Raw genomic sequence first — 20,657 nt, 5'->3', positions numbered from 1 at the left:
TGTCGTGGTAGCCTTGTAACCTTTTATAATACACAGACAGATGTGAGCAATTAATGTGACTTTTAAAAAACTTGCCACCTTCTTAACCACATTTCTAAAGCAAGAACAATAGCATTTGGATGTTTGTTTAACCCCAAAATATTCCAAAGGAACCCCAAACTTGGCAAGTAGGAAAATCGCAGAAAATGAACTGAGGTGAATTTGTGCGGATAATTTGGTGTATTAGGTTAATCCGTGGGGTATAATGAGTGAATTAGGGCGTTATTTTGAATTATTGGGTGGTCGAGAAGAATGAGTTAAGAACAGTGGGCGGATTAAAGTGAAAGTCTGGTCGGGTTAGTATAATCTCATATATTACAATGGAAGACACTCATAAAACCTTCTGCTTAAAGCCTGCGCTCGCGCAGAAATATACGCTACTGGAAAGATATGTGAAAGCTTCCAGCGTAAATTTATGGAAGTGATATTGCTACGGACGCTGGGAGGACGACGAAGTGGTTTTGTTAAGAAGACGACGCTGAGGTGCAAGCTTGTGTGCTGTGAGACTACTCCAAGCCGTCGGTCCCTTGCGTAGCAGATTACGTCTGCTGTTTCTATTACTGCTTCTAGCCGCCACGTATCATTTGGTGGAGGTTGCTAAATTCGATCCCCGACCTCAAGCTGGCTCTCCGCCGTGGCCGCCGTCTCGCCACCATGTCTAACGAGTCCGAGCCATCTCCCTCTCCGTCAACACCGCCAGCGGTCGTCGTCGCCCACCACCGCGAACCGGGCACGTTCTGCGGTACCGACGACGTTGATGTGGACGACTGGCTGGCCCTTTACGAACGCGTCAGCACGCACAACAGGTGGGATCCAACGCTGATGCTCGCTAATGTCATATTTTATCTGACCGGCACCGCGAGAGTGTGGTTCGAAACCCACGAAGAGGACTTGACCTCATGGGACATCTGTAAACAGAAGCTCTGCGACCTCTTCGGAAAACCCATCGGCCGCCAACTCGCCGCCAAGAAGGCCCTCGCGTCACGCGCCCAAACTTCCTCCGAGCCATACATAGCGTACATACAAGACGTCCTCGCCTTGTGCCGTAAAGTGGATAAAGACATGTCCGAGGCAGATCGAGTTGGCCACATACTGAAAGGCATTGCCGACGATGCCTTTAACCTGCTTCTATGCAAAGACTGTTCCACGGTCGCCTCTGTTCTTGAGGTGTGCCGGCGTTTCGAGCAAGCCAAACACCGGCGCATTTCTCACCGTTTTGACCGGCTGCCGAACACTGCTGCTAGCTCCTCGTGTGAAGATCTGCCAACATTGCGGCAGCCTTCCGACCCTGCTAACTTAACCCGTATCGTGCGCCGTGAACTGGAGGCGATGACGCCCGCTGTTTCTTCCTTGCCACTGCCGGACAACACCTTGGCCCTCATCCAAGCCGTCGTTCGACAGGAGGTTGCGAACATGGCCGTCCCTTCTCGCGTCGTGGACAACGCTCATGCCAGCCCGGACCCTCCAGTGATCGCAGCTGCCACTTACAGTCGCAGCTTCTCGCCTCGGTACCGATATCGCAATCCAGCCGAATGGCGTACCTCTGATGACAGGCCGATCTGTTTTACCTGCTCTCGCGTCGGACACATCTCCCGTCACTGCCGCAGCCGTTGGTCTCCGCCACCTCGCCCCTACTCCTTCGTCGATCGCCGCAACGACTACGGCCCGCGCCGCTTCACCCCACGTCCCGATCCGCTCCGTGACGAGCCCGCTCCGCAAGCTCGTGGGTCCAGCCGCTCACCTTCCCCATTAGGCCGCCGCTCCCGTTCTCCTACCACACGCCGCAGCCCTTCTCCTTCGACCTCCCGCCACTTCTCGGAAAACTAGCCGATGCAGCCCCCGGAGGTGACGCTGCATCATTGACCCGGCCTGAAAATCCTCTCTTGACCCCCGCTGCCCAACGTAATCTCTTGAATGTTCTCGTGGATGGTGTCCCGGTCCTTGCCCTCATTGATACTGGCGCCCAAGTGTCTGTCCTGAGCTCGTCTTTGCGCCGCCGTCTGAAGAAAGTTTTAACGCCTGCCGCCATGTCCACGGTTCGCGTCGCCGATGGCAGCCCCGCTGCCGTGATTGGAATGTGCACTGCGAGAGTCAGCATTGCCGGACGTCATATACCCGTTCTGTTCACCGTCCTGACCAGGTGCCCTCAGGACATAATCCTTGGCCTTGACTTTTTAACCGCCCATTCAGCTCTTATTGACTGTTCCTCAGGCCTTCTCCGATTGGATCTGCCCCTGTGCAATGACGACTCCACCAGCTCACCTCGCCTTCAATCCACCGAGTTTGCTCGTCTCCCGCCACAAGCTGCTGTCTACATCCCTATGTCGCCTTCTCCTCCCGTCCCTGATGGAGACTACGTCGCCTGCCCTATCACCGCTGTGATTCTGAATCGTAACGTCCTCTTTCCCCACACCATTGTCCACATCACCAACAACTGCACCTGCCTCCCTGTCCTCAACTTCAGCATGTCCCCTCAGGTACTTCCGACCGGCATTTCACTTGCTGATCTGTCCCCATTGACCGATTGCACAGTCTCTGTCCTGGCTCCTGACCCAACGACTGCCGTATCCAATGTCCCTACATCGCAGCCCTCCAGTGAGGATTCTATTTCCCGGATGATAGCGGCCGATCTACCCTCTGCTGATTCTTCTGCTCTTCACAGCCTCTTGTCCTCCTACAGTGATATTTTTGATTTTGGGGACCGTCCCTTGGGTCAAACCTCTGTTGTCGCCCACCACATTGACACCGGCGAGGCCCGCCCCATTCACAGACGGCCCTATAGGGTCTCCCTCGCAGAGCGCCGTGTTATTCAGGCAGAAGTGGACAAGATGCTGGCCCGCAACATCATCGAGCCTTCGACTAGTCCTTGGGCGTCCCCTGTCGTGCTTGTTAAAAAGAAAGATCAAACTTGGCGATTCTGCGTCGATTACCGCCATCTGAATGCCGTCACAAAGAAAGACGTCTACCCTTTGCCCCGAATTGACGACGCTCTCGACTGCTTGCACGGCGCCAGTTACTTTTCCTCCATCGATCTTCGCTCAGGTTACTGGCAGATCGCTGTCGATGAACGGGATCGGGAGAAAACCGCCTTTGTCACCCCGGACGGCCTGTACCAGTTTAAAGTCATGCCTTTTGGCCTGTGCAATGCCCCTGCCACCTTCGAGCGCATGATGGACTCCCTCCTGCGCGGTTTTAAGTGGACGACATGCCTCTGCTACTTAGATGACGTGATTGTTTTTTCGTCCACATTCCAAAGCCATCTGCATCGCCTTTCAGCCATCCTTGCCGTCTTCCGCCGCGCTGGTCTTCAGCTGAACTCGAAGAAATGTACCTTCGGCCGCCGACAGCTCAAGGTCCTTGGCCACTTGGTCGATTCTGCTGGGATCCAACCCGACCCCGACAAGGTCCGCGCCGTGCGTTCATTTCCCACTCCGCGCTCCTCCGGTGATGTGCGCAGCTTTCTCGGCCTATGTTCCTATTTCCGCCGGTTCATCCAGAACTTTGCGGAAATAGCCCGACCTCTTACCACGCTCCTCAAGAAGGACATCCCGTTCTCTTGGGGACCCCCCCAAGCTGACGCCTTCAGAGCCCTTATCAATGCCCTCACTGCTCCGCCTGTGTTGGCTCACTTTGATCCTTCAGCCCCTACGGAACTTCGGACCGATGCGAGCGGCCATGGCATTGGTGCCCTACTTGCTCAGCGGCAACGCAACAAGCTTCGCGTTATTGCGTACGCCAGCCGTCTCCTTTCTGTGTCAGAGCGCAACTATTCTATCACCGAGCGGGAATGCCTCGCCCTGGTTTGGGCTATTGCAAAATTCCGCCCTTACTTGTTTGGGCACCCTTTCTCTGTTATCACGGATCACCACGCCTTATGCTGGCTTTCTTCGCTCAAAGACCCTACAGGCCGGCTGGGGCGCTGGGCTCTTCGCCTTCAAGAGTACACATTTTGTGTCGTCCACAAGTCCGGCCGCTTGCACCAGGACGCGGATTGCTTGTCCCGTTACCCTGTCGATGCGCCTACCTCCAACGAATGCGAGGCTGACGCCTGCGTCTTATCCATCTCAGCCTTCCGCAACATTGCGCAAGAACAGCGCTTGGATTCTTCTCTATGTTCCCTCATCGACCGCCTCACTGCCAACCGCTGTGATGCGTCCCTTGCCCCGTTTGTGCTCCATGAGAACGTCCTCTACCGGCGCAATATGCGGCCTGACGGCGCTGACCTCTTGCTCGTGGTCCCGCAACACCTGCGCCGCAGCGTCCTTGAGCAGCTTCATGACGTTCCCACGGCCGGTCATCTTGGAGTCTCCCGCACCTACGACAGCGTGCGCCGCCGCTTCTTTTGGCCCGGTCTATACCGTTCTGTCCGCCGTTATGTGGCCGCTTGCGAGCTGTGCCAACGACGGAAGACGCCCTCGGTTCTCCCTCCCGGACACCTTCAGCCGATTCCCATCCCCGAAGACCCGTTTTCCCGTGTCGGTCTCGACCTGCTCGGCCCTTTTCCGGTGTCTGCTATGGGAAACAAATGGATCGCGGTCGCGACGGACTACTCCACGCGCTACGCTATTACCCGAGCGATCCCAACCAGCTGCGCAACTGATGTCGCTGACTTTCTCCTGCACGACGTCATACTCCACCACGGTGCTCCCCGTCACCTACTCACCGATCGCGGCCGCTGCTTTCTTTCCAAAGTGGTCGCCGAACTGCTCCGCTTCTGCTCCGTCCGTCATCAATTCGCCACGGCCTACCATCCGCAGACGAACGGGCTCACTGAACGTCTGAACCGTACCCTCACCAACATGATTTCCATGTACGTCTCCGACCATCACCGCGACTGGGATATTAGCCTCCCATTTGTTACATTCGCCTACAATTCTACGCGTCACGATACAGCCGGTTTCTCCCCTTTTTATCTTCTCTTTGGCCGCGATCCTTTGCTGCCCTTCGACAGTGTGCTGCCCGCCACCGCCTCCACGAGTCCTTACGCTCGGGACGCCATCGCTCGCGCCGACGCTGCCCGTCTTGTCGCCCGCCAGCGGCTGTCAGCCTCCCAAGTCAATCAGAAACGACGTCATGACTGTCGCCGTCGTGAAGTCACCTACTCTCCTGGCTCTCTTGTTTTACTCTGGGTCCCTTCCCGCCGTGTGGGCCTTTGTGAAAAACTGCTTCCCCGATATACAGGCCCTTATCGGGTCGTACGTCCGGTGACCGCGGTGACGTACGAGATCACCCCGCTACATCCGCCATCCTCGGCCGCTGCTCCCCGCACCGACATCGTCCATGTGTCCCGCCTCAAACCTTACAACTCGCCGTCTAGCTGGCCTGTGTAGTGCGCACCGGGACGGTGCTTTTGCCGCGAGGGGGGTCATGCTACGGACGCTGGGAGGACGACGAAGTGGTTTTGTTAAGAAGACGACGCTGAGGTGCAAGCTTGTGTGCTGTGAGACTACTCCAAGCCGTCGGTCCCTTGCGTAGCAGATTACGTCTGCTGTTTCTATTACTGCTTCTAGCCGCCACGTATCAATATTCACGATGAGCGCGTTAAAAGGGTTAAAACGTGAAAGGAATTAAGGACGACGAAGATCATGAAAGCTCGGGTATTTCCCACGAATCGACTAATAAAAGTAACAGAGAAGTGACTTTCTTATTGCGATAACAATAAAAATACAAGCCGCGGTGGGTCAGTGGTTAAGGCGCCCGCCTACCGAACCGGAGTACCGGGGTTGGAACCTTAACGCTGCTGCAGCGTTTCGATGGAGACGGAACCTCAAAAGCCGCCCGTGTGCTCAGTGATGTCAGCGCACGTTAAGGATCCCCAAGTGGTTGAAATCATTGCGGAGACCTTCACTAAGGCACCGCTTCCCTCTTTCTTCTTGCACTCCCACCTTCCTTTTTTCTTTCCCTTAGGGTGCGGTTCTGGTGTTCACCGAGATATGTGTGACAAATACTGCGCGATTTCCTTTCCTCAAAAGCCAATTTACCAATTTACCATAGCGCAGGTCATGTGTGCTCTCATTTATTTTATTTCACTCCCGCTTTGTAACCCCAACGGCTCGCCATTTTGCATGTTAAGAAAACAAAATGCCATAGTGGGTTCTGCAGTATACCACGTGTTTCAAGGAATTCCTTAAGTATTTCTCAGAAACAGGTTTTCTGGGGTAAAAAACATCACTTTTCTGGCATAGTATTACATGTGCTGGCGGACACCAGAATACCGATGAATACTTTTAAATGGTAAGCTGGTCAGCTATTTTGTACTCATTAGCTTAACTAGTCGTCTTATACCCCTGTCAAGCGGCTAAGTTAAGTGCACTTACGGAGAGTGTCACTCGCTGCAAGTACACTTTGCCACATCTAAACGACGCAAGTGGAGTGTCACGCGCGGAAGAGGGCACTCCGCGAGGAGTGCGTCCGCGAACCACACTTTGAGGGCTGAGCGCATGGAGGAAGGAAAGGACTAAGGAGAGGCCCTGACGTCACTTTTTGTGAAGCCGCCCCGCAACCGGAAGTTGGCTCGGCTCTCCTTACTATCTTCCTTCTCCACCGAGCTACGGGGTAGGGATCGCGCTCGGCTCGCAAGCGCTTCGTAAAAGAAGGTATCAAAAAAACCTCGCCGCTCGCCGCTACACTCCTACACTTCCCTCCCCGTAAACACGCACCTAGACACAGACCGGCGCTCAGGTGTGGTGAACCTTTTCCGACGCCAGGCGAAGAAAGACGACATTGCGCGCCGCTTATAGCTCTGCACACCATCCTCCTCGGGCTATCGTACACCCGCCGTGTGGCCTTCGAAACGCAGCTCAGCATCGCTGAGAGCGGCTTCATGTTTCTGTGCTGTTTGGTTAGGTGCGAAAGTTCGCTGATCAAAACAATCAACGCTTTTTCGCGTGTCGAAGCGCGGTTCCGGAGTGCCACCTTTTAGCGAGATTCATTTCAATGCATCGATCGCTCCGCGTAACGACACCAAGTTTTACGAACAAAATATCAAATGAGCGATTATTTGCTGCATTTAAAAGCAATCTTAGATGCGTGCGTAACGTCACGACGCCAGGCATGTAGACTTTAACACGCAAGGCCGAACACACCGTGCCGAAAGCCCGTCCACCGCCACCGAGAAACACTCGTGCCCCTAGCAACAACGACGCTAATGAAGCCGTACGCCGTTGCTAGTGGCCCGAGTTTTCTTAGCAACAACGACAACGTTGCTAGTGGCCCGACTTTTTAAGCCTAAATTTTGACGTGACTTCCGCCACATTCTTGTCAATGCATTGGGAATACGAAGGGCCTCTCTTTACTTTTCCTTCCTCCATGGCTGAGCGCGTACCCTCGCCGGGAGCGACTTCAAAGGCAAAATATGTATAGTGCATAAAAAGTACTTACAACTTAATTTTGCATGCTATAACACTGTTTTTAGAAAAAAATCATTAGTTATAGCTACAAGCGAAACAAAAAACAAAGGAACGAGATCAGATGTAACATCACTGCCCGCCGCCATCTTGTTTGTTGCTGAAAGTATCGATAGTCTTGGCTGGTCTTGGCTTTTCTTCTATTTATATTCTTTATCATCGTTAAAAACTGTTGAACCTCGTTTTATTTGCGCTATACGGTAAGCAATCAATTATTTAGTCCTTTTCTATCGATCTCTTCAGAAGTTCCCCTCATTTCTATAACCATTTTTTTTACTACGAGTGAACTTTGCTTTGCCATTTACAACCCCGTAGCCCAAAGTGTCACTCGGGATGCCATAGCGCACTCCCCGTAAGTGCACTTCACTTGTTCGCTTGACAAGGGTATTAGACTCTAAGTGTAGTTATAGATTTGTTCCCATTGTTTAGTAATAGCCATATCAGTTTCTGTAATTTAAAAACGGCGATTATCTTTGATACTTGGTGCTACTCAGAGAATTTGCTGCTTAAACATGCATCTTTACAATCCAAGATTGTTTTTCGCTCGATAATTTCCCGTGCTGTATGCTCTCCCTGTTTCGATAAATTAGCCGTGTATTTTGATAGGTTCACACTTGCAGTCCCCGCAATGGCTGCTGGTTCCCATTGTTCTCACTTCTTAAGTTCCCTTTGTGTTCACTCATCTGATTATTCAAACATCCTCCTCTCGGACCCACAAGTTCTCCCGCATGTCAGCGGGACTTGATGTTTCTTTTTGCAGCTTTTGGCTTCTTTTCCAGGGAACGTTTTCATTTCAAAAATCTTTTACAAATTGGAAGGGATCGAAAAAACCACATTTGTTTTTACCCGAATGAAAATTGTCTGCATCTTGTGGGATATTTTATGAATGCATGGGATCACCACCTTCCTTTGCTTTACTCTAGCTGAGTCTCTGATGGCTGTTTGCCTTCTATGAAGATCCTTAAGCGCATCTTTTGCCACCCAATTGTTTGCAGTCTACATATTTAGCAATAATGTACTAATAAAATTCAGTTTTTAGTTCAGTGCAGCGTCTCTGTTTTTGTGTACCACCTTTCGAACCGTGTCTGCAAGCGCCGGTTTGTATAAAAGGCAAGGAGAACGCACCGTTACTATCGAATCGAAATGCGGCAGCACCCTGGTTATGCACGTTCCTTAATAAGACTGCACTTCACAGTCGGAGGAGGTATAAGAGCACATGCCCGTTTTTTATGAAGCGCACGTCATGGAAGAGAAACGCGCAACATGTGTAAGCACGCGATCAGTGGGTTTAACAACTGAACAAACTTAATGCCTTGCAAACAAAAGACCAGAAACACTGACAAAATGGTATATCTTTGCCTTTCTTTGTTATGCAAATATTTTTCTGTTATTTATTGCGAACACAAAAATAAATCTTCACCTATTAGCCAGCCCATGAGTCGTGCGTTTATCGGCCTGTGTCTAGTTCCATTCCACTGTTTATACAGAATCATGAACCAACTTACCCGGCTACTTTCCGTAAAGCCTTTCCCTGCGGATTTAGCACAAATTCTTGCAGCACTTACGCATGTCTTATGCAAACGTAGCAAAGGCAACTTAGATTAAGCGCTCTTGCCATTAACACGAACACATTTCTCGAGGATCGCCTTTAACGGACGCAGACTGTTCATTTCATGCTCATAAAACTATCAAATGTTTTCTTTTCTCTACAAGTTCGAAGCGAACTCTGTGCATAGTAACATCTTTAGTTTACTTTAGTGAGCATAAACAACACACTTGTGGGCTCATTCATTACCAGCTATGGCGGCATGGTTCGTTACGCAGCATAACTGCTGTCGATTTTTTCAAGGTGATTTCCTTGCCTCAAGGCATAAATGTGGTATGTGTTCGTGAATGAAAGAAAACGATGCGTTGAGGAAATTAATTAGGTTGGCCGACCTTATGGAGTCTCATGAAGGTGATTCAGCCGATGAGTCCCAGCAGTTTATGGCGAAAGATGGCTCGGCCAGTTACCAGCAATAATGTGTATGGGACCTACCGTTAACGCATTTACTACGCTTCTGCAGCATGGTGATGTCGAATATCATGTTCTCAATGATAGCTTAAAAATTTTCTTTTAAGCAAACGACTTAGTATACGGCTGTAAAACCGATGCCCTCTGCAGCATTAGCACTACTTTCCCCCAGCTTCCTTGTCCGCGGCACTTCCGACGTCTAAGGCTGTTCTTGAGGCGCTTGCATGAAACGGCGAGTATTTCTAATGCTTATCTTCCTAAGTGATGTAATGTTGTATGATATGGTCTACGGGGCTTTGTTTCTGAAGGAATAACGTCGGAGGTATAGCGCAGAGAGCAAGGCATGTGTACCATGGGGTAGGTGGGCGGGGTTCCAGCGCCTTACCTGGTAGCGTTTCCAGTAATTCCACTACGAGGCATACATGCTCAAGTGCATTAGCGGTGGTCTAGTTAGTCCTAGCTCTCGATGCAAAGAGGGGGGAAATTTTACTAGAGGAAGTGCAAATGTAAGTGATTGTATTGCGACGACGAACGCTGTTGAGGTTGGTGCATTTTCGAATGGTGAAGGCCAGGGGAAGGAAAATGTCGTCGGAGGAATCTTGTCTGTTATTTGCTTCTCAGCAGCTGTTATTACTGATCCTTCTGCGTCTTGCGAGAAAACAACAGACAGCAGGAAACCCCTCGAAACACCAGACTTCAATGCCACAATCATCCTCCTAACTATGTCATGGAAAGTGGCAACGCAAATGAAACGGAGACGAAGATGTAGCAACATGGACGACAGGACAAGCGCTGAACTAATGTACTGTTCACCGCCTTTAGAAATCAGTCACACTTCGATCACCTCCCTGTCGCGTTTGTCTTTTGCGCATGCCCATATCTCTGACACTTCAAACACTAGCTTGAGCTGAATGTCGAATTCTGACCCGGAAGCATAATCGCAGTCACATTTCTTACCTTTCCTCCAGTTGACTGCAGGATGGCCGTCCACATGATTGTGAACACAAAGTCTGTGTTCCCTTCCTCTCTCGTTCAAGCATCGGCCAGTAATCCTGCAAGATGTAGGAACTCTATTTTCCAACGTCTTCGTCGCCATTTCCTTTGCACTAGCACTTTCCATGATGGATCACCGACTAGCCCGCGCCAAGATATTAATCTCTTAGCTATATTTGTGTCCCCTCTGTGCTCCCTCTTCGACAATTCGACATGGCACACATGCTGTATGCCAGAACTCTTAAGTGAGGGCAGAAAGAACGCGTCATGACATATGATACACACACATGAAAGTTAATATTCAATAAAAAGTGGTTCTCTTGAACTCATTTGTACTAGAAAACATTCAGCACAGGTTGCCAGCGATGTCATTCAATTTTGCCTAAGCTTTCTACAAACACAATAATGCTATTCGCTAACTTACGTACTACAACTTCCCTCGAAATCTCGGTGTTGCAGCAGAGCGCCCAATCTATAGGTTCCAGGCATAGCAGGCTTCCAGGACCGAACTGCCCGTGCCAGGCTTGCGCCCCGGGCGTGTGACGCTCCAGTTTATTTTCATCTTCCGCCAAAAAATTCAGGGGGGCACTTTGTTGACCTAAAGTGTGGGGAGGCGGAAGCCTTAAGAGCGGTGCTGCTGCTTGCGTCACTGATTTGCGGTTAAGACTTTAAGCTTCCCCTCTAAGAGGGCAACGCGATAGGGTCTTGCAACGCTGCCAGGGAGTCCACAGAACGCCATCGCTCGTTCGGCTGTATGCCTTGCTCGTCGCTAAATTGGTGTTTCAGGAAAGTAAATGCATCTGCCTCGCCTATATCGATGGGCAGCTGAACATCGCGTAAAGATAAGGGAGGAAGGTGAGAGTGAATGAAGACACCGTATTCACTAGACGCGCCTTTGTTCATTCCATACCATCAGACTGTACCGTGCTTTGTGCGATATGGTTTCCCCAGTTCCCTTGTACAGGGCTTTGTATAGTGGAGGGCCGAGCAAAGATGTTTTAAAGAGGGTTAAAAAAATGCAGGTGCCGCCAGGAACAACAACCTTCTATTTAAGATGCACACCGGAACCTAACCGCTTAAAAAAATTTTAGAGCGAAAGGAATTATCTTTACCCTGGGGATCTCACTGTTAATTTGCAGAAAGTCGGAAACAATAGACCATGTTTTTTACACTACTGGGGCTGGGTTTATTTTTGGGATATATTGCAGGGAACCCTGAAAAAAGAATTGTCACTAGACCCGTATGGCATCCGGTACTTATCTCTAGAAAATGAGGATGGCGTACCGTTCGACTTAATGCTGATAGGTCTCCACTGAATATGGCGGTCCAGAATGGCAGACTACCATTGTGACAAAGACGCATGACCTGCCCGAACTTACTTCCGGAAAAGCATGGACTGGTTTATGGCCAACCAGAAAGCCGCTGCGGAGCCCCCAGAGTGGCACTCGGACTAGAGCCGCTGTGCAATTTGAGTGAATTTTAATCTTACGAAGCCAGATTTATACTGGCTGACTATGATAGTGTTGTGTGTACGTACAGGTGCAGTCAAAAGTAAATGGAAGGCGCGACAGCGTGGCAAACCATGTCACAGCGCTTTCTAACGTCGGCTCTGGAAACTGATTAGCTCGGTTGCCAGGAAGCCGCGCGCGCTATCAGCAGACCCTTGTCCCGAGCGTACGGCCATCGCTTTCGGCGGCTCGAACGGATGCGTGTTGCTTTTCAAATGTGACACCACGGATTTCACGGGCGCAGCCTGCCGCTAAATGCGTCAGCATCACTAAGCAATCAAAACACGCCGATGATAGCAGCGTCCGCTCGCCGCCACAAGGAGCACGGGCCAGCTGCTGACTATTTTCAAACGGCGCAAATCGCTCTTCAAACTAATCGCTGGCAGCGCCCGTGAAATCCGTGGTGTCACATTTGAAAAGCAACAAGCATCCGTTCGAGCCGCCGAAAGTGATGGCCGTGCGCTCGATACAAGGGTCTGCTGATAGCGCGCGCGGCTTCCTGGCGACCGAGCTAAGCAGTTTCCAGAGCCGGCGTTAGAAAGCGCTGCGACATGGTTTGCCACGCTGTCGCGCCTTCCATTTACTTTTGACTGCACCTGTACATAGCGTTTAGTGTGTTTTCTTGATTTGGTTGGTTGTATGTTATGTATCAAAGCTAAGCAATAAAGAAAAAAGTTGGCATGTTCGAGTTTTTAGCGTGCTTGTCTCGCACTCCGGAGACCCTGGTTCGATTCCCCAGCTCGACTAATTCCCTACTCTGATTTAAATTTTCCTGTTCTGACTAAAAATGTTAATTAGGGTAATTGGCTAACTAACTAATTACCTAAACTCAGTCACACTTACTTGGAGCATCACTATTCTATCCCTTTAATTGGTTGCATGGTTACTAGCCAAGGTACGATTGGCTCCGTTTGAAATTCACGCAGAGATACGTCACGACAGATTCGACCAATTTAAAAGCGTGACATATCTGTCGACAACACCTGCTCTCAATGATGAGGCATTAAAGGCTTCCGCCTTAATAGCGATGCTCGCACAAAGGCACCAGCTGGGAGCTCAAAACTGAGCGTCACCGTGTTGTGGCGTCGGCGGGCGCTGCAAACTAATTCAAACTAGACAAAAACTCATTCAAGGCACACTACGACACGAATGCACCACATAGAGCGTCGGCGGCCGCGTTTAACAAACTTCTAACACCTTAAACAATGTGCGTGATTGCCTTCTTCCGCTTGCCTTCCGTCTTCCTGTGCCAACACTGCAGTGCTTGTTTTTCGACTACTTTTGAAAAGCATCCTGCTTTTGTCGAGTAGGCAACAAAGACTTCGTTTCAGTAAAAATACCATCCACAACATGATTTGATCTACTTGTGCATGCTTCAGGACTGCCTTTTATGCTTTTACTAACATCCTGAAACCTGCCTTGTGTCTCCTCAGCGCCTCTGTGTGTACATTTGTCTTCTTCTTTCTCGGGTAAGATGGCGTTCAGAGTGTGCATGATGTCAAAAGGGATCTTTTCAATACTGTCGTCCAGCACTTTGGCTTTTTCATCATCATCATCATCAGTCTGACTGCGCCCACTGCAGGGCAAAGGCATCTCCCATGTATCTCCAATTAACCCCCTCCTTCGCCAGCCGCGGCCACCATATTCCCTCAAATCTCTTAATCTCCTCCGCCCACATAATTTTCTGCCACCCCCTGCTACGCTTGCCTTCTCTTGGAATCCCCTCCGTTACCCTTAAGGACCAGCGGCTATCTTGCCTTCGCATTACATGCCCTGCCCAAGTCCACTTCTTCCTCTTGATTTAAACTAGAATATCATTAACGCGCGTCTGTTCTCTCACCCACTCCGTCCGCTTCCGATCTCTTAACGTTACACCTATCATTTTTCTTTCCATAGCTGGCTGCGTTGTCCTTAACTTAAGCTGAACCCTCTTTGTCAGCCTCGACGTTTCTACCCCATAGGTGACAAAAGTTTGCCCTGTTAGAACAGAATGTCAGGACGCACATCAAGAGCCAAAACACACAGAGAATAACCAATGATGCTAGAGACAGACTACTTAACGAACGCAGGTTCGGCACAGAAACCCCCAACGCAAATAATGGTAACCCATCATGGCAGAACGACTCCAACAATTAGAGCTGTGGCAGTGGAACTGCAGGGGGTACAGGCAAAAACAAGGCCTCCTGCAGCAATTCATCTATGCCAGAGGAACCCCACCAGACGTAATTATGCTACAGGAAACAAACTGCACCCCTACGCTTAGGGGCTACACGTGTCAGGAAAATGGCCGTACGGCAACTCTCATTAGCAAACAAGTAGTAGCCATAGCACATAACGAAATAGAGGACACCCGGATCGAACACGTGATCACGGAGATAATCCCCAAAAAGAAAGCACGATCTAAAAGCACTTATATTTTAAACCTATACAGCCCGCCCAGACAGAAAGATGGGGACTTTATTAGGCTCTTTACGGAGGCGAAAAAGTTAGCGGGGAACAACACCCTAGTAATAGCAGGTGATTTCAACGCCAAGAGCCCGAGGTGGGGCTACAATAAAGACGACAAGAAGGGACGTGGCATTTGCGCTGCAGCAGAACAGGCAGAGTGCGAATTGCTAACCGACGAACATCACCCAACTAGACAGGGGAACAGCGTCAGTCCAGACACGTGCCCTGACTTAACCTTCGTAAGGGGCGCCAGACAAGCAGAATGGGAGAACCTGCTCGAGAACCTTGGAAGCGACCACCACATAATAAGGATCAGCACAACCGCAAACAATATCAAGCGGAAAATAGGCAAGGTCCGCCTAACGGACTGGGACGCCTTCAGAACACACTGCAAGCAGATCAAGGGCGACATTGTATCTGCGGAGGAGTGGAGCCAGCAACTCAGACAGATCCAAGAACTCTATACTAAAGAGGTGGATAGAACCGAACAAACTCCGGAGGTGGACAAGCGGCTCCTCAAGCTATGGGAGGCGAGACGCGGGCTCACCAAGCATTGGAAAAGACAGAAGTTCAATAGGAAGCTAAAGATTAAAATAGCCGAAATAACTAAACAAGCGGAGGAGTATGCAACGCAGCTGGCTATGCAAGGATGGCAGCAATTCAGCAACGCGCTGAACGGCACCCTCAGCACGGCCAGGACGTGGCAGATCCTCAGGTCCCTCATGGACCCGAGCAAGAACAAATCAGAAAGCGGCAAATCGATTCAGAGGCTGGTGCACCAGTACACGGGCACGGACGAACAGCTACTCGAGGAAGTCCGGGTCAAATGCTACGGCAGAGACCAGGTCGAAAGCTACCAAGAAGAGTACCAGGGCGAAGAGAATCCAACCATGGATCGGCCCATAACGAGAGAGGAAGTCGTCGAGGCGATCAGGTCGGCAACAAAAAACACAGCAGCGGGGGCGGACAGAATCAAGAACTCGCTCATAAGAAACCTCAGCGATGGAGCCATAGATCAGCTCACAGCCTACTTCAACAAGCTCTGGCAAGAAGGAACAGTGCCGGCCGAGTGGAAACACGCGGTAGTGGTAATGATCCCGAAGCCAGGCAAGAAACTCCAGGTCGAGAACCTCAGGCCGATCTCCCTCACGTCGTGCCTGGGCAAGATGTACGAGAAAGTAATCACAAAAAGGATCCAGTCGCACCTAGAGAAGAACCAACTGTACCCAGACAGCATGTACGGGTTCAGAGCCCACCTGTCTACGCAGGACGTACTACTCCAACTCAAGGAGGAAGTACTCGAGAAAATGCCGAGAAGTGGCGAAAACGTTGTCATGGCCCTCGACATAAAGGGAGCCTTCGACAACGTGAGCCACGCCGCCATCATGGAAGGCATCAACAACACCAACTGCGGGGGAAGAACCCACGACTACATCAGGGCCTTCCTGAGCGACAGAACAGCGACCGTGGGACTAGGCGAGCTGAGAAGCGACGTCTTCACCACGCCTTGCAAAGGAACACCCCAAGGCTCCGTGACATCGCCCGTCCTGTTCAATATGGCGATGATCGGGCTAGCAAGACGACTCAAGGAAATCCCGGGCATCCAACACGCGATATATGCCGACGACATCACGGTGTGGGTCACCCAAGGATCGTTAGGGGAGAAGCAAGACAGACTACAAGAAGCTGCGACCTGCGTAGAGACCTACGTCTGGGAGAGAGGCCTCAGATGTTCGACAGAGAAGTCGGAAATCATCAGGATCGGAAGAAATCCTACCAAAGCCTCGCTGGAAGTAGTTCTAGAGGGGCAACTCATCCAAGAACAGAACATGGTACGAATCCTAGGCATGTGGCTGCAGAGCAGCCGAAAATGCAGCCATACCATCAGCCTGTTGAGAAGAGCCGCGGAGCAGGTTGGCAGAATGATCAGTAGAGTCTCTCAGAGAAGGTACGGGATGAAAGAAGAAGATACCCTCAAACTCGTCAACAGCCTAATCGTTAGCAGAGTTATGTACTCCTTGCCCTACCACGCAACAACAAAGGCGGAGCGAGAGCAAGCCGACTGTATTCTCAGGAAGGCGTACAAGATTGCTCTACACCTGCCCAGAAACGCATCAAACGAGAAGCTACTCCAACTCGGAATCAGCAATACCTTCGATGAGCTTGCCGAGGCTCAATTGGGGGCACAACTCATCAGACTCAGAGGCTCCTCTACGGGAAGGGCGCTCCTGAGAAGGTTGGGTCGGAACACGTGCGGACTCATAGACAGATACGCGGACGTACCGGACGACCTTAGAAAGACCTTTAATGTAGGACCCCTGCCTAAAAACATGGATCCTAGCCTACACGAGGACAGACGAAAAGCAAGGGCCGAGCAGATAGAACGGAGGCTAGGCCGATCAGAAAACACAGTCTATACGGACGCCTCCATGTACGTACATGCAAGGAAGCGCTTAGCCGCTACGGTGGTAGTTAATAGCACAGGAGACATGGCCACATGCGCCTCAGTGGAGGTCGTGGGCATAACGGAGGCCGAGGAAATTGCCGTCGCGCTGGCGGTAGCAGAAGGCTATAGGAAAGGCCGATCCCTAAACATCTTAACAGACTCGAAAGACACGTGTAAAAACTATACGAAGGGCAGAATTAGCGGCATGGCCCTCAGGATAATCAGTGGGGCAGCAGCCTCTGCTGAGAAGACACCCATACAACACATAATCTGGGTCCCAGGCCACGCAGGCGTAGCGGGGAACGAAACAGCAGACAGCCTAGCTCGAGGGCTTACATACCGAGCAGGCATGTCAGATGTTCTGGAGCTTCAGCTACTAGCATGCGAGGGGGGATACACAGAGACATTACAACTATACAGAGGGACTAGATTCAAGTACCCACCACCACACAAAGCCCTCACGAGGGAGGAAGCAGTCGGCTGGCGTAGGCTACAAACAAACTCCTTCCCCAACTTGTACATCTATAACAAGATGTCACCAACACAATACAGAGCAAACTGCCCCTGGTGCGGCGACACACCCACACTATACCACATCACATGGGAGTGCGAACGAAATAAAGCATTCCACCAACACGAATTCCCGAGTGCGGAGCAATGGGAGAGCCGGCTCACCAGCAGCGAGCTCGCGGCCCAAAGGGCCTTAGTGCGGCACGCTACTGATGCAGCGCGACTCAGTGGAGCCCTGGACTAGGGGCCCAACCTTGCTGAAGAGAAGCCTCAAGTCGCCGGCGCCACGAAAGACGACGGAGGCTTCGAATCCGCGAATCTCTTAAAAGATCTAAATAAAAGTTTTCTACTACTACCGATAAGATACACCTGTTGTATACTTTTCTTTTTGAGGCGCAAACCATTCTTCTTGCTTGTTATGAACGCTGTAAGGCTATCTTACTATTGTTGACGTGCCTGAGCTGAATGCGAGGGGCTGTCGCCCTTCCTTCTGAGTCCCCGCCAGTGCCACTTCAACCCGGTACGTGATTGAGCGCGTAATGGTGTGAAATGTTGCGACGTGCGTCGCATCGCTCGCCGTCAGCGCTAGCGTAGGTCTTCTACCTAGTCTTTTTTTTTAACTCCTATGGGAGTCGACGCATAACACTCTGTGTCGCCCTCTTTGACTTCGCCTACGTCGTCACTGGCGTTTTGATCAGTGTCATCCGGACTTCCTCCCCGCCACGCTATGCAAGTCCTGCTTCTCACGCTATGAGAACCAGTCTCCTACAAGTCGTCTCTAATTTCAATGGCAGCTACAACTGCATCTACCGTCGGTAAGGAGGATACACCCGCAGTTGCTCTTCCTTCATTTGAATAAGTACGGGCATCTTCAACTGGGGAGAGTATGGCGACGTCTTCCGGTGACAACGCGTCCCTTTGAGTGAAACAGTGGCATGGCTGCTATACTGCTGCGTTCTCTACAACCACGTCCTCACTCTCAGAAATTGCCTCACTCTTCAGCGGTTGTAAAATATCGGCTTTCAACTGGTACGCAGAAGTGACGTACGATTTGCTGGTATTTTGTTCAGGCTCGTAATTATCTTAAAAGTTCGGCTACTACAAGATATATTTCATCGATAAAACCATTCCAGGACATCGCAGTTCTCTAAGCCACAGTTCAAAAGGTACTATATCACGTCCGACGCTTTGCTAGGAAGGCCTACCAGCTTCTTTCCCCAAGGATAGCGCTCAATACGCTTTTTTTTACACACGCGCTCGAACTCCTCTCAGTACTGTGCCATATCTTCGGCGACGACGAACAGCCGAAGTTAGTCCCGCTGTTTGGAACCGTTACATTGAAAAATGGCTGTTAATGCTCCATGCCTCTTCGATCTCACCTGATGAGCTACAAGCTCCAGCCTCATCAACTTAATAACACGGACAAACTGCTTTTGTTACTCCTGACGCCTGCACTCGTGCTTTTACATAGGCGAAAGCCGCGGGTTCGACCCCGGCCGGGGTGGTCGCATGTCGATGGCTGCGAAATGCTAGAGGCCCGTGTACTGTGCGATGTAAGTGCAGGTTAAAGAAGCTCAGATGACAGAAATTACCGGAGCCCTTTACTACATCGTGTCTCAGAGCCAGATTCGCTTTTGGACGTTAAACTCCATAAACCAATCATCTTGGTTCCCAAATTCACCGCTGGCACGCCGCTTCTTCCATTCCTGCTCTTAGTGCGCGCTCTTTTCCGACCGGAGCTGCTGCAATTCGCACTCGTCGTGCTTCACGCGCATCTACCAATAATGTTCTTCGCGCTAGTGCTCACGGCCCTCGTTTTTCGCTGCCTCTTCGCTCTCAAGGCAATTCTTTGTCTCGGCCTCTTCACGCTCATAAAATTCCTTTATATCATCTCAGGCCGCATTAGCTTCCTCAGCCGTTACTTTCTCAGCTCGCGTGACCTCAAGGTCTCAGTCTTTCCTTTGCGAGTCCAACGCAGTGCCCAGGTCTGCATAAATTGTGATGAGTTCCTTCACCTTAAGGCTATTCATCGTACGGAATAGCGTCTTGCCGTTAGCTCTTTTATCAATTCCCCTGCTTTTCACTACTATAAAGCTTCTAATGAGACACACGCAAGCAATTCTCCACAGCATCGTGTTTACTTGCAAAACATCAGCTTTGCTTTTAAAGCACTTCTGTTAGATTCGAAGCAAACAAAGCTATCTAGTGATTCACACAGCTCTCCTCCAGGCTACCAAATCGCAGACGGCGACAAAGAAATTCCTTATAAAATCTACTGATTGGGATGCGTACGAGGACGCTGAAAGCAGAGGAATGACTACAGCAACCCGGATGAGGAATTAGTATCGACAATGGCTCACGTCTGAGATAAAGTACACTAATTACACCCAAAATTGGTAGGCACCCTTCAAGCAATAAGGAATTTCAAAGGCTGTGAGCTATTCAGAGGAGATCTGAAAGGAAAGCTCTGCGGTCAAAGTCTCAAAGACCTTCGTGCCTGCCGACGGGCAGAACGCCACATTCGGCACTACCTGGATAAACTCAGGCTGCAAAGATGGGGTGACTTTTCTTCTACGCTGCATGAACGTCAATCAGTATCCAACGTTAGGCGGTTGTTACCGGTATGCGCACTCCACTCCAACAGCTTCACCCGTTCACTGCACCAGGGCTGTGGCATGTTGGAAGTTGCGCGTCCGCGCCGAGGGTGGCGCCACGGTCGAAACGATTGCAGCGATCCTGGTATCGGCGGTAAACGCGGCTGCAGTTAAGCCTAATAAAAGTGAAATTTTTCGACCACTATCAATAATAAAAACATGCTTATGAACTAAATTATAACGAGCCATAGGTACTAAAAATAAGATATCAAAGAAATTAGTTGCGAAGATGACGACGGGGGTAACGCGGCAGCAGACGACAAGCAGACGACGCCCGGTCAGCCGCGCAAGCGAAAACCTCGACGTCGGCGACATTCGCACTGCAGCAGCGGCATTGGCGTCATGTCGAGTCACACAGTGAGCTTTTCTTGGAGTCTTTATACTAAGAACTAGCACTGCAGCATATTATGTTGTCCCTAGCCCAACGCACTGTGATTTCTTCTACACGAGTCAAAGGTTGAAAATTTTCGCTGCCTTTCTCTGCGTGTGTTTATTGATATAGCCACAGACTGATGCGTTTCAATACATGTCAGATGTTTTACTTCCCTGCTATTTACCTAAATCTCTTACAAAGTCGCGTACAAACTTATATTCAGTCATGTAGCATTTTATTATGTATACTGTACCTACCTCGATACC

This window comes from Amblyomma mixtum, chromosome 8 (assembly GCF_055824585.1).
Source record: "Amblyomma mixtum isolate Tamu chromosome 8, ASM5582458v1, whole genome shotgun sequence".
In the NCBI taxonomy this organism is placed as follows: Eukaryota; Metazoa; Arthropoda; class Arachnida; order Ixodida; family Ixodidae; genus Amblyomma; species Amblyomma mixtum.
This window is presented reverse-complemented; position numbering follows the sequence as displayed.